This window comes from Mesocricetus auratus, unplaced genomic scaffold, assembly GCF_017639785.1.
Source record: "Mesocricetus auratus isolate SY011 unplaced genomic scaffold, BCM_Maur_2.0 Super-Scaffold_100009, whole genome shotgun sequence".
Taxonomy (NCBI): domain Eukaryota; kingdom Metazoa; phylum Chordata; class Mammalia; order Rodentia; family Cricetidae; genus Mesocricetus; species Mesocricetus auratus.
The window spans coordinates 45,872,887-45,892,260 of record NW_024429193.1 but is presented as its reverse complement, the minus strand read 5'-3'; positions in this window follow the sequence as shown (position 1 = coordinate 45,892,260).

Sequence of the window (19,374 nt, the reverse complement as noted above, 5' to 3'; positions counted from 1 at the left end):
AAAGGGAGAAGAAACTACATAAAATAACTTCACTAACAATAAATCAAGCACAAACAAATATCATCAATCAATGGTCATTAATATCCCACAATGTCAATGGCCTCAACTTGCCTATAAAAAGACACAGACTAGCAGAATGGATACGAAGATAGAACTCTTCCTTCTGCTGCATACAAGAAACACATCTCAACATCAAAGAAAGAGGTTATCTCAGAGTAAAGGGTTGGGAAAAGATCTTCCAATCAAACTGTCCCAAGAAACAAGCGGGGGTAGCAATCCTAATATTTAACAAACTAGACTTCAAATTAAAATCAATCATAAGAGATGAAGAAGGACACTTCATATTCACAGGAAAATTCCCTCAAGATGATGTCTCAATTTTAAACATCTACGTCCCAAAAACAAAGGCACCTACATTTGTGAAAGAAACATTACTAAAGCTCAAATTGCACATAAAATCTCACACACTAATAGTAGGAGATTTCAACACTCCACTCTCTCCGCTAGACAGGACCTCCAAACAGAAATTTAACAAAGAAACAAAAGAACTAATAGAAGCTTTGACCCAACTGAGTTTAACAGACATCTATAGAACATTCCACCCAAACACAAAGGGATATACCTTCTTTTCAGAGCCACATAGAACCTTCTCTAAAATTGAGCCCATAATAGGAAACATAGGAAATCTCCACAGATACAAAAAATTGGAATAACTCCCTGTATCTTATCAGACCAACATGCATTAAAATTAGAATTAAACAAAAACACAAATCTCAGAAACCCTACAAACTCATGGAAATTGAACAATGCACAATTGCACCATCCCTGGGTAAAGGAAGAAATAAAAGAAATTAAAGACTTCCTGGAATTCAATGAGAATGAAGACACAACACATGCAAACTTATGGGACATTTTGAAAGCAGTGCTGAGAGGAAATTTCAGAGCACTAAGTGCCCACATGAAGAAACTGGAGAAGAGTCATACTAGAGAATTAATAGCACAGCTGAATGTTCTAGAACAAAAAGAAGCAAACTCACCCAGCAGGAGCAGATGCCAGGAAATAATCAAATTGAGGGCTGAAATCAATCAAGTAGAAACCAGGAAAACATTGAGAAGAATCAATGAAACAAACCGTTGGTTTTTTGAGAAAATCAATGAAATAAACATAACTCTGTCAAAATTAACCAAAAGACAGAAAGAGAGCATGACAATTAAGAATATCAGAAATGAAAAATGGGACATAACAACAGACTCTGAGGAAATACAGATAATCATCAGGGCATACTTTGAAAATCTGTACACCACAAAATTTAAAAATTTAAAGGAAATGGAAATTTCCTGGATAGATATCACTGGCCAAAACTAAATCAAGAGCAGGTAAACAATCTAAACAGACCTACATCCTCTAATGAAATAGAAGCAGTCATCAAAAGTCTCCCAAACAAAAAAAGCCCAGGCCCAGATGGCTTCAGTACAGAATTCTACCAGAAATTCAAGGAAGAGCTAATTCCAATACTCCTCAAAGTATTCCACACAATAGAAGCAGGAGGCTCACTGTTAAACTCTTTTAACAAGGCTACAATTACTTTGATACCCAAGCCACACAAAGACACAACTAAGAAAGAGAACTATAGACCAATTTCCCTCATGAATATCAATGCAAAAATACTCAATAAAATGCTCACAAACCAGATTCAAGAATACATAAGAAAAATCATCCACCATGATCAAGTAGGCTTCATCCCAGGAATGCAGAGATGGTTCAACATTAGACAATCTATCAATGTAATCCACCATATTAAAAACCTGCCAAAGAAAAACCACATGATCATCTCACTAAATGATGCAAAAGCCTTTGACAAAATCCAGCACTCCTCATGATAAAGGTCCTAGAGAGATCAGGGATAAAAGGAACATACATGAATATAATAAAAGCAATATACAGTAAACCAACAGCTAACATCAAACTAAATGGAGAGAAGCTCAAAGCAATTCCTTTAAAATCAGGAACAAGACAAGGCTGTCCATTGTCTCCATATCTCTTCAATATTGTACTTGAAGTTCTAGCTACAGCAATAAGACAACAAAAGGAGATAAAGGGGATACAAACAGGAAAAGAAGAAGTCAAACTTTCACTATTGCAGATGATATAATAGTTTACATAAGTGATGCGAAAAACTCTGCAAGGGAACTCCTAGAGCTGATGAACACCTTCAGCAATGTGGCAGGATACAAGGTAAACTCAAAAAAAATCAGTGGCCCTATTATATACAGATGATGAAGTGACTGACAAAGAAATCAGAGAAACATCACACTTTACAATAGCCATAAACAGCATCAAATATCTGGGGGTAATGTTAACTAAGGAAGTGAAAGACCTGTATATCAAGAACTTTGTGTCTTTAAAGAAAGAAATCAAAGAGGATACCAGAAAATGGAAAGATTTCCCATGCTCTTGGATTGGTAGGATCATCATAACAAAATGGCAATCTTGCCAAAAGCAGTCTACAGTTTCAATGCAATCCCTATCAAAATTCCATCACAATTCTTCAAGGACCTGAAAAGAACAATAATCTCCTTTATATGGGAAAACAAAAGGCCCAGGATAGCCTAAACAACCCTATGCAATAAATTAACTTCAGGAGGCATTACCATACCTGAATTCAAGCTCTCTTGTAGAGCTATATTCCTGAAAACACCTTGGTTTTGGTACAAAAACAGCCAGGTAAACCAATGGAACTGAATTGAAAACCCTGATTTTAACCCACACACCTATTATCACTTGATTTTTGACAAAGAAGCTAAAACTATACAATGGAAAAAAGAAAGCATCTTAAACAAATGGTGCTGGCATAACTGGGTACTGGTATGCAGAAGACTGCAGATAGATCCATATTAATTGCCTTGTACAAAACTTAAGTCCAAGTGGATCAAAGATATCAACATAAATCCAGCCACAATGAAACATTTAGAAAAGAAAGTGGGAGATACTCTTCAATGAGTTGGTACAGGAGACCACTTCCTGAATATAACACCAGTGGCACAAACTCTGAGATCGACAATTAACAAATGGGACCTCCTGAAACTAAAAAGATTCTGTAAGGCAAAGGACACAGTCAACAAGACAAAAAGGCAGTCCACAGAATGGGAAAAGATATTCAATAACCCCACATCTGACAGAGGGCTCATATCCAAAATTTACAAAGAACTCAAGAAACAAGTCTCCAAAACACCAAAGGATCCAATATAAGGTGGGGTACGGATCTACATAGAGAATTCTCAATAGAGGAGGCTAAAATGGCCAAGAGACACTTAAGAAAGTTCTCAACATCCTTAGCCATCAGGGAAATGCAAATCAAAATATGCTGAGATACCATCTTACTCCTGTCAGAATGGCTAAAATCAAAAACAACGAAGACAATTCATGCAGGCGAGGATGTGGGGGAGGGGAACACTTCTCCACTGCTGGTGGGAGTGCCAACTCGTACAACCACTTTGGAAAGCAGTATGGAGATTCCTCAGGAAAATGAGAATCAATCTACCACAAGACCCAGCAATTCCACTCTTAGGCATATATCCAAATGAGGCAAATTCAAACATCGAGGGCATCTGCTCCACTATGTTCATAGCAGCATTATTTGTAATAGCCAGAACCTGGAAGCAACCTAGATGCCCCTTAACTGAAGATTGGATAGAGAAAATGTGGTACATTTACACAATGGAGTATTACTCAGCAGAAAAAAAAACAATGGAATCTTGAAATTCGCAGGTAAATGGACAGCACAGGAAGAAACCATCGTGAGTGAGGGAACCCAGTCACAAAAAAGACAAACATAGTATGTACTCACTTATATATGCATTTTAGACATAGATCAGGATAGTGCCATTCTGCACTTCCACTGATAGAGAGTCTGGGAAACAGGAAAGAACCTAAAAGATATTCATAGTACCCAAGAAAAGAGGAATGAGCCAAGATCCTCTGAACAGACGGGGAACATGGTGAGGGTTGGGGGGGAGTGGGAACTGGGAAGAAGAGGGGAGGGAGGGGAAGAGAGAGTAAGTCATGGGGAAACAGGAAGGTTGAGTGGGGGGGTAGAATAGGGGGAAGAGGGAATCATAGGTCAGAAGACAGATCAGGCAGCAGTGTGACCTCTAGTGTTCTAAAGTGATGACACCAATTGGCAACCTAAGCAATAGTGGAGAGACCACCTTGAATGCCCATTCCTGATAATGAACTTGATGTCTGTAACCAACCGGGAGCCTTCATCCAGTGACTGATGGAAGCAGAGGCAAACACCCACAGTTAAATCCTGACCCGAACCCAAGGAACCCAGTGACAGAGAGAGAGGAGCGATGAGTTAATTGGCAAAGAATGGGCTGGCAAAACCAGCAGAGACAGCTGATCTGAACAGGGGGAGAGTTCTTGGACCCCAGCCTGACAGCGGGGAGGCCAGCATGGGACTGATCCGGACACTGGAATATGTGTCAGTGAGGAGGACTGGGCAACCTATGGGGCCCTAAGCAGTAGAACAGTGTTTATCCTTGAAATACAAACAGACATCGTGTGTCCATAGCACAAAGAGGGATGCTCTCTCAGCCTGGACCCTTAGGGGAGTGCCTGGACCTGAATGAAATGACAGACTCTAGATATCCCCTATATGGAAGGAATTGGAAATAGGGTGGGAGGCTGGGAGGGGGATGAGGGGTGCAGGAGGAGGGTGGTTGAGGGAACTGTGATTGACATGTAAAACAAGCTATTTAAAATTAAAATAAAAAGGTAAAAATAAATAAAAAAGATTGTTTCTAATTTAAATAAAAAATTAAGAAAAAAAGACTGATCATGAATCCCAGACTAAGACTGAAGAAAAATTGGTGGTAAGAAATTTAATAAAACAAAAGGTCAAAAACATTCAAACAGTGTCCCATCTAGACATTCCTTCCCATCTAGTATTCCAATGCTTCATCTGTGAATTATTTTTCTTCTTTTCTCAAATTGATGACTGTCGAACCAGTTACAATAGAATGAATGTACTCCTCACAAAGCAAGAGGGGTTAGCCAAGGTGCTATCTTTTCTTTTATTTTATTTCTCTATCTATAATTGTTATTATACAGTGACTGCTTAAAAATACGAATCACTCTAAGAAATTCAAACATACTTGTGCACTAGACCAAAGTCCAAAATTTTCAAGATTTCAAACACATTAAAATTTAAGATGAACTTGGTAAAAGCAAATGACACAACCATACAAGCACAATTTTTCTTTCCTTTAGGTCAGATCTGCAAACTGAATTTGGTAATTAGAATAATACTTAAGTTTTGTTTTTCAAAAATCACTGGCAAAGGAAATATCAGAGCCATGTCAAAATTATTTTTGTTTGTTATAGAATTTTCCAAGGACTGCTATGTGATAAGATATGCTAATTTGGAAAACAGAGAGCCCCATTGTAAGTCTCTGACAGATGAAATGAATGATAAATGTTATTTTTTTTATAAAACCAACACTCCATATGTGAAGATGATATGAAATGAAAATTTTACTCTAGATTTATCTCATGTGAAATAGTGAGGATTTAAAATACAATCATTGATTCCTGGACACTGGACTCTAAAAGTTCTTCATCATGTCCTAACTCAATAAGTAACAATTTAGCTTGAGGTGGTACATTACAGGCAAGGGTGTTTCATTTCTCTTAACAATGGACACTAAAATTGCTAACTTTGGGAGTTCTTCCAAATTGATTATTTTCATAGGTTTCAGACTCCCAATTTGGAGCCAGTGAGAAGATACATTTACTTTTATGGGACAGTGTTTCCCCATAGTGAATTTGTATATCTAGGAAATGTTGATGCCATTGCTAACACAAGGCACAAAAAGATCCCCGAGACCTTAGCTCATCCAGATTTCTTGATTCATGGTGTCATTACTGACTAAATTAATGCAAATACTGCTTAATGAAATTTTTCTCATACCATGCTCATAAAATATCCCTACAAAATCCCACTTTACACTTAATAAACAAGAGAGGAACCAGACAATTCAACATATTAATTTTCAAAAAAATGTATTTCCCACAGTCTTCCCAAACATTCAGCTGATCAACATAAGTTTCCAAGGTCAGTTAAATTATATAATTAATTTTGGATTGATATAACATCTATATGAAATGGATATCAACAGATTTAATGATGATAATTATGCATAATGTGAGACCACCTGACAAGATGCTAGTGAAATCAATACCAGAAACGCCAGAGTTCTTTATGGAAGAGATTTTCTTCCCCTTCTTCTCACTAGTTACTGTTGATACATGTAAACCTAGTGGTCCTGACTTGTGTTTCAACAGTCTATGAAGTTCTTCCACTGAGAATAAGCACTTACTTATGTTCATAGTGACACAATTATACATTTAATCTAGGGTATTTAGAAGTTATTCATTTTATAACATGTAAAATATCTGAATACATTATGTTTGATTAAAAGGTGATGATTTATCATAAAATTTACTTGGAAATACTCCCTTAGAGGATTTATGACTGTACTTGTTGATTATGGGCCAGAGATTCCTTGAGTGGTAATGTTACATACCATGAAAAGAATGGAAAATTTGTATTTCATTCTTATAAAGCACAGCTTGTAGGGCCTTGAAAGCTGGCTCAGTGGTTAAGAGCATTTTTCTCTTTCATAGAGTAATGGATTTATTTCCCATCCATATGTGGGAGGGCACAACCATCCATACCTCCATTTCTGGAAAACATGAAACCCTGATCTGACTTTGGGTAGGTATCCAACAAGCATATGGTGCCCAGGCAAAACTCTAATGATCATATAGTAAATTTAGAAATAATAAAACACTGCTTAAAACTATCATTATGGTCCTGATGTGGTGAGGCATAATTTTAATCCCAGCACTTGGGAGGCAAATTCAGGTAGATCCTCGATTGCAAAGTAAGCATTGTCTACAAAACAAATTTCAGAAGTAAGAGCTACACAGTAAGACCTTATCTCAAAAATACCACACCACACCAAAACAACAAAAAAATTAAAAACAAATCTAGATTAATGGGACTTTCAAAATTAAGACAAATGAACAAGTACAGTTAATCTTAAAAATTGCTTTCAATGATTTTCTAAAAACGCACATCTTTAAATTAATGAATATTTTCTTTATGTGACCATTAAGAATTAAGAAAAAATAAAGCAATATTCATTGATTCAAAGGAAAAACATTGTCATGGATTTAAGAATACAGATTTTTCCCAGAATACCCAAGTTATCACCTTCTTAGAGTATAATGAGTGATATTAGCCATCTGTTCAATTCATCAACTCATAAAATTTGAGTAGATGTGGGATTTCTACAGCCCTAAAAGAGTGTTTCAGGGATATGAAAAACTATGATAATGCAACAAATTCCTACACAATTAATTCTAATTTACATAACAGGATAATTTGAATAGACTATTTAAAAGGAACCTGTAATACTCAACCTTATAGTGAATTTCATGAATTTCCTTTCATAAAGGAAAGATCTAGCAGTTTCCTTTAGTTCAACATGTAAGCTCCTTCTTTCATGAAATGATGACTTCTGTAAGCAGACTTTCTGTAACCTTTTAGGTACTGTTCCTGACTTTTTAACGTACTTGTACATTATTGACTCCCTTATTAAAGCCTTTCATGACTATATTGAAACATATATTGCTGTTCAACTGCAGGCAAGAAGCTATTGCCATGCCCTAGGGTAGGACGGATCATTTAAATCTTAGATCTGGCCCACAAAAATTTGTTGAAGTTATGGAAAAGGCAAATTTTTCTACATCATCCGGATATAATGGGGTAGAGAAAAAAACAACCTTTAATATCAATAATAGTTAAATAATGCGTGTTGGGAATGGCTGGAATCCAAGGAAGACCCCTTTGCGGGGTCCCCAAAGGTATCATCCTCTTACTTATTTTCCTCAAATCAGGTAAAAGCTAGTTGAAGGCCAGTAGAGAACTGGCCAGCGTGCCCAAAAGCAAGCCAAAATTAATTAGGACCACAGGGCGGGCATTCTGATTTCATTCTGCCTGGATGCGACATCCATTCTGAAAAAATACACTTCACTTCAGAAACATGGATCAGGGAAGCACTGTCCTAGCAAGGTCCTTCCAATCCTGGGTGGTACACTGATGTGGGCTAAGCCCTGGAGAATAGTCTCCGCCCAGGGGAAATAGGTCTGTCCTCTGAGAAGGCCTCTTTGAGCTCCTTTAAACCATGTGCTTCCCAGGGGTACCAGGCAGCCAGGCAGTTACTACCAGGGTTAACATTGACAGAAAAAATTGGTCATTTCTCCCCCAGAAGCATCCTCCCCACAGTAAGGTGGTGGTGCAGGGGGACCTGGAAGAGGTGTGACCTTAGATGTCCAAGGAGCACTTTCAAAAGGGTCTAGGGATGGATACAGAGGTAGTGTGAGGAACTAGGATTTGGCTTTGGTTTTTCTTGAGTTTCTTTATCTCCTTTTGTCCCTTCCTGGATTGGAGCCTCACTCTTCTCCCTAGGGGTTAAGGGGGGAAGCAACTCTTTAAGGCAGACACTGTTGGGAGGGTCCCCAGTGGGAGTATCTCTCCCTTTTCCACCTGAGCTCTCCTAATACTCTATCACAAGTATCCCAGTCAAAAATGTTACTCTCTAGCAGCCAGGGAGCAATCTTGAGCAAACGGCCTGGAGAGCTATGTTATCAGAAAGATTATGGCCTCTACTTTTAAGTAGGACCCATAAAAAATCCTAGGGTAGGGTTAGATTTGGACAAAGACTACCCCATAATTAAGGGGGTACACTTACCTGAAGACCAATTGGCCCATCAGCGTTCTTCTGTTCCTCACACGGGGCACCATCTCTACAGGGTCTTCCCTGCAGGTAGAGCCGGGGAAGGGCCGTCCAGCTGGCCTCTTCCAGGGGGCTGAGCTGGATGGTGAGTGTCAATGACTCAGACCGTCCCCCATTAGTAACCAGGGAGAAAAAAACCACACTGAGTCGGGAGTCTGTTGATGCAGGATCTCGATTTATCCCAACACACTTATAGGGGATGGGAATCTTGGGATAGGGTAAGGTGATGTGAGGAGTTAAGGGCCAATAGTATTCCACCAAGCAACCAGGTAGCTAGGCAGGGGGCAATCTTGCATCAGATCTGGCTGAGTCACCCCCACGTGGAGGTTACAGGTTAGAGACAGGTCGATAAACTCTAGCCAGGCTACACTGGGCCTCACATCCGAGCCCAAAACTCAAGTCAGGCTCAGGAGCTTACACTGGGCCTCGCATACAAGCCTTTTTTAGGCCCAACAGTCTTTTGGTTTCTGAAAGTCTATGTTTCCTCTATGGGATTTTCCCCAAACTTCATGTCTGTTGAATAATTAAAAGGGACATTTTCATGAGAATATATAAAATTGTTATAGTGATGTGATGGATAATTTTATGTAATTTTCTGGACCAAGGAATTCCAAGGTAGCAAATAAAAATAAATATTTCTTATTGGGTCCATAAAGACACAGAGAGAAAGATTTAAACATCTGAATTTTGAATGAATGCACAAAATATAGTTCTGTGGATTTCTTCCCTAAGTTCATTTCCCAATTTCCCTGACTTCATGGCCAAAATTTATATAAACAATCACCCTACTTGAAGAAGAAAAAAATGAAAGAATTTCTTATTTTATCCCTTTCTGACCTGAAATTTACTGTATAGATCAAAATGGCTTTCACTCATATGTATTTACTAGTCTATATCTTCCAAGTAGTGAGACTACCATGTCCTGCTAAATAAATATATTTTAAGATTGTAGATTTGTTACTGAAAAAATTAAGAGAAACCTAAGCTTTGAATGACTGGGACAGAATTGGAGAAGTAGGAAAGAAAATTGAGTCATTTACAAAAGTTGTATAGGGCACAAAGGAAGACTTCATATATTTCTTACAAAGACTGACTTCAGCCGTAAATAGAATGATATCATATTCAGAAACTAGATAAAAATGGAAACTTTGGCTTTTGAAAATAGTAATTCTCAATGAAAAATGGCAAATAGGCCTTTTATGGCAAGGTCAGCACCTCTGGAGGAATGGATCCAAGATACAGTTAATATTGAAGTATATGATCACGATGATACATGGACAGGAGAGGTGGATTTCAACAGGTTTGAGAAAAAAATTGAAATGTCAAATATTTTATTGTGACAAACACGGTCACTTTAAAAGGGATTGCAAAAGGACACAAGTCAACAAGACAAAATGGCCACCAACAGAATGGGAGAAGATCTGCATCAATCACACATCTGTCAGAAGTCTGATTTCCAAAATATACAAATAACTCAAGAAGCTAGTCACCAAAACAAGAAATAATCCAATTTAAAAGTGAGTACAGAACTAAATAGAGAATTCTCAATAGAGCTATCTAAAATGGTAAAAGACACTTAAGAAAGAAAGTGTTGAACACCAAAGGATCCAATTAAAACATGGAACTAAATAGAGAATTCTAAATAGAGGAGTCTAAAATGGCTGGGAGACACTTGAGAAAGTGGCCAACATCCTTATCCATCAGGGTAATGCAAATCAAAACAGCTCTGAGATATCATCTCACTCCCATCGGAATGGATAAAATCAAAACTACTAACGACAATTTATGCTGGAGAGGATGTGGAGAAAGGGGAACACTGTCCCACTTCCGGTGGGAATGCCAACTTGTGCAGTCACTGTGGATATTGGTATCGAGGTTCCTTAGGGAAGTGGAAATCAGCCTATCACAAGATCAAGCAATTCCACTTATAGGATTATACCCAAAAGATATACACTCATACAATAAGGATAACTGCTTAACTATGTTCATAGCAGCATTATTTGTAATAGCCAGAACCTGGAAGCAACCTAGATGCCCCTCAATTGAAGAGTGGATAGAGAAAATGTGGTCCGTCTACACAATGGAGTTCTACTCAGCAGGAAAAATTAATGTATTCTTGAAATTTGCAGCCAAAGGAATGGTACTATAATAAACCAACTCTGAGTGAGGTAACCCCATCACAAATACACAGATATGGTATGTACTCACTCATGTATGGATTTTAGACATGGAGCATGGGATTGCCAGCCTATAACCACACTGTCAGAGACTTAGGGAAGCAGGGAGTATCCTAAGAGAGATATGCATGGTAACCTGCAAAAGGGTTATGAGAGGAGATCTCCTAATTGGAGTGGGAGCAGTGGGGGGAGGGGAGAGGATGATGGGAGAAAGTGAGAGGGAGAAGAGGAAGGGAGAGGAGGACATGGGAGAGCATGAAGGTTGAGCCAGGGAAAGAATAGAGGAGAGAAGGATGAGAGATACCAAAATAGAGGGAGTCATTATAATTTGGAGGAGAGATCTGTCACTAGTGTGATCTTCACAGATGTATAAAAATGACACCAACTGGAATTAAGGTACCTTAAATGTCCTCCCCTGATAATGAGATTGATGACTACCTTATATACCATCCTAGAAACCTCATCTAGTGACTGATAGAAGCAGAGACAGACACCCACATCTAAAAACCAAACTGAACTCCTGGAACTCAGTTGCAAAGAGGAGTGATGAGCAAAGGAATCAAGACCAGGTTGGCAAAACCCACAGAGGCAGCTGACCTAAACAAGGGGGAATGCATGGACCCCAGACTGATGACTGAGAGACCAGCATGGGACTGATCCAGACACCCCCCTAGAATCTGGGTGTCAGAGAAGAGGCCTCAGAAATGTATGGGATCTTGGAGAATAGATCAATAGTTATTCCTGATATATAAATGAACTCTGGGAGCACACTCCACACAGAGGGATACTCTCTCAGCCTGGACACATGGGGGATGACCTAGGCCCTGCCTGGTATTATATGACAGACACTGAAAATCCCCCATGAAAAGCCTTACCTTTTCTGGGGAGCTAAGTACTGAGCTGATCTCATGGAATTCAATTGTAGAGTGGGAGGAATGATGAACAAAGGGGTTGAGACCCGGCTGCAGAAACACACAGAGATAGCTTACCTGAGCAAGGTGGAGTATATGACCCCCTTACTGACAACTGGGAAACCAGCACAGGACGCAACCACACCTCTGAAAAATGGGTATCATTAGACAGCCTGGGCCATCTATGGGAACTCTGGTAGTACAACAGTATTAATTTCTAGAACACAGACAGGTACTCCCTAATTCTAGAGGCATGTGGCACTGCCCCAAGTCATGTTACAGAATTTGGTGAGACCTCATGGAAGGCTTCATGACCGCTGGGGAGCATAAGGGTGATTGAATAGGGGATGGGAGGGAGAAGGAAAGAGGATTAATATGTAAAATAGGATTGTTTCTAATTTAAGTTTAAAAATCTAGAAAAAGAAGGGGATTGCAAACAGGGTATTCCTAGAAACAATGCCTATATGAAACACAATCCAAAAGACTATCAGGGCCTGTCTCTAGGACACACAAATGTGCCTGCGGTATACCACTGGGACTCCCATTCATCCCAGTGGGATCCAAAGCACACCAGGATCATAGTCAATTTCTCCACCCACTACCAGAAAGTGGAGAGCTAACAGAAGAGTGGACTTGCCTACATAAAGGCAAACATATAAGAATTAAACCTGACTTCTCCATGGAAATTATGAAAGCTAGAAGGTCCTGGATAGATATTCTACCAACATTAAGAGACCACAGATGCCAGCCAAGACTGCTATACCCAGCAAAGCCTTCAATCAATATAGATGGAGAAAACAAGGTATTTCATGACAAAACAAAATTTAAAAATACATAGCCACTAACTCAGCCCTACCAAAAATTCTGGAAGGAAAACTCAAACCCAAGGACGTTAACCATAAAATCATAGACAATAGAGAATCCCACTTTACCAACAGGCAAAAGAAAAAGTTGTGGAAATCCACATGCAATTCCGACAACAACCTTTCCAAAACAAACAAGAAAGAGCTATCAATAGTCATTAATTTCCCTCAGTATTAATGGTCACCCATAAAAAGACACAGGTTAACAGAATGGATTCGAAGACAGAATCCATTCTTCTGCTGCATACAAGAAACATACCTCAGCTTCAAATACAGACTTTATTTCAGAGTTAAGGGTTGGGAAAATATTTCCAATTAAATGGATGCAAGAAAAAAACAGGTAGAGTGAAGGGGAAGTCCTGTGTATGTGAAAATATAGCACTGTTGGCCAATAGGGAAGCAAGATAGGTAGAACTAGGAGTTGAGGAGGATTCTGGGAAAGGGTGACATGGCAAAGACATCATGAGCCCCATAGAAGTAACAGGTGTGGACACTTTCTCCTTTAAGAGAAATACTTAGATTAACAATTATGGAGTAAATAATAGCCAATAAGAATCCAAGGAAATGGCCAACATCTTCATAATTAATATAGCCTCCTGTGTGTGCATTTGGGACTGATGCGGCTCTGGAACCAAGCTGGCAGGAAGATTTCACTCTACAGGATAGCAATCCTAATATCTCACAAATCAGACTTTAAACTAAAAGAGATAAGCAGTTCACTTCATACTTATCACAGGAGAAATAAACCAAGATGAAGTCTAATTCTGAACATCTATGCCCCAAATACAAAGCCATCTATGTTCATAAAAGAAACATTACTAAAACTCAAAGCACATATAAAATCTCACACAGTTGTAGTGGGAGATTTCAACAACCCACAATAAAACACCAAAAGGAGATCAAGGGTATACAAATTGGAAAGGAAGTGGTAAAACATTCACTATTTGCAGATGATATGATAGTTTATATAAGTGGCCCAAAAAAATCTACCAGGTAACTCTTACAGCTTCAGCAAAATGGCAGGATATAAGTTCAACTCACGAAAATCAGTAGCTCTACTATATACAGATGATAAAAGGATCGAGAAAGAAATCAGAGAAACATCACCCTTTACAGTTGCCACAAACAACATAAAATACCTGGGGGTAACACTAACCAAGCAAGTGAAAAACCTGTAACAAAAAACCTTTGAGTCTTTAAAGAAGGAAATTAAAGAAGACACCTGAAATAGAAATAACTCCCATGCTCTTGGATAGGTAGGATCAATATAGTAAAGGTGGCAATCCTGCCAAAAGCAATCTACAGACTCAATTCAATCCCTATCAAAATAACAGCAATATTCTTCACAGACTTTGAAAGAACAATTCTCAATTTTATATGGAAAAATAAAAACCCAGCAGTGCCAAGATAACCCTGCTCAAGAAATAAATATCTGGAGGCATCACCATCCCTGGCTTCATGTTCTATTATAGAGCTATAGTCCTGAAAACAGCTTGGTATTGGCATAAAAATAGACAGATAGACCAATGGAATCTAACTGGAAACCCTGAGATTAATCCACAAACATATGAACACCTGATTTTAAACAAAGAAGCTAAAATTATACAATGGAAAAAATAGCATCTTCAACATATTGTGCTGTCATAAATGAATATTGGCATGTAGAAGACTGCATATAGACCCATATCTATCGCCATACACAAAACTTAAGCATAAATGGATGAAAGACCTCAACATAAATCCAGCCACACCGAACCTGTTAGAAGAGAAAGGGGGAGGTACCCTTGAACGAATTGGTACAAGAGACTGCTTCCTGAACATAACACCAGTAGCACAAACACTGAGAAAAACAATTAATAAATGAGACCTCCTTAAACTGAGAAGCATCTGTGTGGCAAAGGACACAGTCAGCAAGACAAAAAGGCATCCCACAGAATGGAAAAAGATATTCACTAATCCCACATCTGACAGTGGGTTGATCTCCAAAATTTATGAAGAAGTTAATAAGCAAGTCTCCAAAACACCAAAGGATCCAATTAAAAATTGGGGTCTGAACTAAATAGAGATTTCTTAGTAGAGGAGTATAAAATGACTGAGAGACACTTGAGTAAGTGCTCAACTTCATGAGCCATTAGGGAAATGCAAATCAAAGCAACTCTGAGATGTCATCTTTGTCAGAATGGCTAAAATAAAAAAAAACACCGATGACATTTTTTCCTTTATAGGATGTGGAGATAGGGGAACACTCCTCCACTGCTGGTGGGAGTGCCAACTCATACAGCCACTATGGAAATCAGTATGGAGATTCCTCAGGAAAATGGGACTCAGTCTACCACAAGACCCAGCAATACCACTCTTAGGCATACACTCAAAAGATTCCCATTCACACAACAAGGATGTCTGTTCCACTATGTTCATAGCAGCATTATATGTAATAGCCAGATCCTCGAAGCAATCTAGATGCCCCACAACTGAAGAGTGGATAGAGATAATGTGGTACATTGACACTTGGGGAAACTATCCTGAGTGAGGTAACTCAGACACAAAAAGACAAACATGGGATGTACTCTCTCATATATGGATTTTTAGATATGGATCAGGGGTGTGAACATACAATCCCAATGCCAGTGAGTCTGGGAATCAGGGAGTTTCCCGAGAGAGATGCATGATACCCCAGACAAGTGGAATGATGCAAGATCTCCTGTGCAGATTGGGAACATCAGAGGAGGGAAGAGGGAACCAGGAAAAAGAGAGGGGGATAAGAGGATTGGGGAAGAATGCATGGGGGAGCAGGAAGGTGGAGTCAATGTAAGAATTTAGGAGAGCAGGATGAGAGATACCATAATAGATCAAGGCATTATAGGCTTGAGGAGAGAGCTGACACTAGTGAGGTCTCCAGAGATATACAAGGATACCACCAACTGGCAAACTAAGCAATAGTGGAGAGACTACACTAATAGCCCCTCCTTGATGATAAGCTTGAGGGGATCCTAGAATCTTCACCCAGTGACAGATGGCAGCAGAGACAGTTACCCACAGCTAAACACTGAAATGAATTCCTGGAACCCAGTGACAGAGATGGAGGTGTGATGAGCAAAGGTGTCAGGACCATAATTGTGAAAACCACAAAGACAGCTGATCAGATTATGGGGAGCTCTTGAATCCGAGACTGATGGCTGAGAGGCAAGCAGGGAACTGATCCAGACTCCATGAATGTAGTGTCTGTGAGGATGTCACAGAAATCACTGGGGCCTGGGTAGTATATCAGTGTTTACCATGGTGTATGAATGATGTTTGGGAGCCCATTCCAAATAGAGGGATGCTCTCACAGCCTGGACACTTGGTGAAGGGCCTAGGTCCTGCCCTGTATGAAAGAGGATAGGATTGCTATCCTAAGCACAGAGAGGGATAAAATACTTATTACTGAAGGAGTGATTACATTTATTTACTCATTCCATGTGGGTAGGCAATGTGGAATGCCAGGAATCTAATGATGTGGGGATTGGGAGGCGATTTGGGGGAGCTGGTGGAGGTACATGGGAATAGGGGTGGGAGAGGGAGTTGGGATTGTCATGTGAAGCATTCATGTTTCTAATTTAAATAAAAACATATATTGAGGAAAAAGAATAAGAAGACGCAAAGTCAGTCTTAGGAAATTTTTGTTTAGCCACACTGAGGAAGGCATAGCAGTGTGAGTGAATCTGAGGAGTAGTGAAGTTGGGAACAGTCTGAGAATCACACCTTTGGTCAAAGCATAGGTAGAGATAAGACTTAGTGTCCAGCTGCTTTACTTCTCTGATGTTCTTCTTGAAGCTTGAACCCAAGTATCTGTCATTGGGTTTTTACTTTTCTTGTTACACTTTGGTTATAGAAACAATATTTTCAGATTCATTTTCTTCTTTTACACAAAGTATTTTTTCATGGCTCATGCAGGTAACATCTTTATTATATCTGCAATTGAGAAAATTATGGAGCCTAGAGCCTCAGGAAGGGAAGAGGCAAGTTTTCAACTGTCTTTAACTGATTCCCAGATACCCTTTGGCAAAGACATGAAATTTCAACCTCAAACACACTTCTTACAAGCACCCTGGATACTGTAGTAAAGGATATCATGCCTAGGACTAAGGGAACTCTGTTCCTCATTTCGTCCTGAAAGCATTCATTTGAGTGGAGTTGAATAATGAAATGAGTTGGCAACAGAATAGTCTCAGGACATTGGATTTGATGATAACATTAATAATGAGGAGTTGTATGCAATGGAGTTCACTCTTAAATAATACAAGTAATTTTGCTTCTATGCTTTTTCCTCTTTTAGTTTCTTATATTGTTGTAAAGGAATATGATTTAGAAAAAAAGAGTTAACCCTGTGAACTTCTGATAATAACATAATAAACATTAAACTATGAACACAATTTTAAATTACTTTACTCTTGAGTTAGTAAATAGTTAAATGTGAAATATTACAGGTTTTGGGTCTTCTAAGTGTATGAATAAGAATGGCACATTTTTTATTTGGGGGCAATTTCTCTAATGTGTGGTGCTGCCAATGAAAGATATTGACATTTAATGCTTTATTCCAATGCTTGCTTACTTTCTTTCTCAGCATTTCCTTGCCCCATCTCTGCAGTTGAAAGTAAATGGCATGACAGTTTACTCAGTGATTATTTCCCCAAAGTGATAGTGTTATCTTTGATCCCTCCTTTGTCTCCAATGCCACTTGCAATTCACCAGTAAGATTTATCATGTACTATGAGCTGCATTGGAAATTTATCATTTCTGTTATAAGCCATAGCTTTTGTCCCTGATATCTTTCCCTAGTTCCTTGAAAACTCCTCTATTTGCCCTACTTTCACAAATGATCCTCTATATAAACCAGTGGTGGTGTTTATAAATAAATAAATTAGTTCATCATATTTATTCTTTTAAAATTTAGAAATACCTTTAATTTGATTAAATAGTCTATGTGTCTTAATCTATTCATGTGCAGTGATTTGGGTCTCATATGCTTATCATGTATCCTTCTTTAATGTAATCTTGTTAAAATCATGGCAAACTCCTTCATTTAAATTATTGTTTTCCAAATTCCTATGCCATGAATTGTTCTTTTCCATTTTCCACATTTTTAGCAAGAAGTGGATTATTTTGATATTGCTTCCCTGAACATGCTCAATAATAAATAAGAAGACAAGCATCATGGTGTGAGTGTGTGAGTGTGTGTGTGTGTGTGTGTGTGTGTGTGTGTGTGTGTGTGTGTAGCATTGGGACTGTCTATATCCATGATTTGTGACCATGTATCTATGTATGCCTGTGTAAGCCAGAAGGTGATGAAATAATTCTCTCTCTCCCTCTGTTCCCAACTTTCTTAGAAAGGGTCACTTACTGAACCTAGAAATCACAGACTTGCTAGTCTGACAAGGTCAACGGATCCATCTGTCTCTAACTTCATAACCCTAGGACAAAAGATGTGAATTGCCATGTCTGTTTTTTTCCAGGGTAGTGAAAATCAAAATATATATCGCATTATTACATAGTAAATACTCGAACAGCTGATTTATCACCCTACACTCTGTGTTAGTGTACAATTTTGCCATAGTAGTCTTACTTTCTGTTTTTCCCTGACTAGCTTCCATATAAGACCCCAGCATAACTCTCACTTTGGGTGCTCTTCCATTAAGGCCACTTCCTATCTAGAGGCTTGGCTAATTCCCTTGTTCTTGAATCTGGGATGATTTTTTAACAGCTTTGAAAAATTGAGTAAGAGGTGCAAGCTGTGTGGTTTGATTTCAGAAGTTAGGTTACAAAAATCCTGTCTATTTAAAGGTTTACTATTGGATACTTCACATGGAGACATGTGTATGTTTGTGAGAAGCCCAGATCATGTAGAGATGGCCAATTCTTGGGTCTGATCATTTCTCTCAATTGAGCTCAGTCTTTTAGTTTGAGATGTGCCATTCCATCATTCTAGAGACAAGGGACAGAGATACTTCAGGTTAAGAATTTTAGAAACTTGTCAGAAAAAATCCCCAGATAGTATCAGATAGAGCAGGAACAAGTAATCTCTGTTGTACACAATACATATTCTTACCCATATTCTCTAAGAAAATAACAATATCGTCATTGTTTTATTCCACTGGGCTTTAGAACACTAAAGCAGGTATACTGAGAATCGTTTCAGTCAAATGGTTTTAAGTGCTGTTTAGAATAGGGGGTGTTACCTTTAGTAAGACAATATGCTCTTAATGTTCATTGGCAGAAATGACAGCTATGGAGTCATAGCAACTATACTGTTGCATCAAGGATATTTTAGCTTTTTATGAATTACATATTTTGTTTCTGTTTCCTATATTAAACCATAAGAAAAACACCATTAGCTAAATTTTAGTTTATGCATCTTAAGTATTTCTTATGTTTTTGCCATGGTGTAGGAACTTTTATATTGTATATATTGTAAACATTTAACAAAAGCAATATATCATCTTCATTTTGATATTTTTTTACCAAAAAATCTATACATTTTATCGGTTCTATAAGAATTTTATGCAGTGTATTCATAATTCT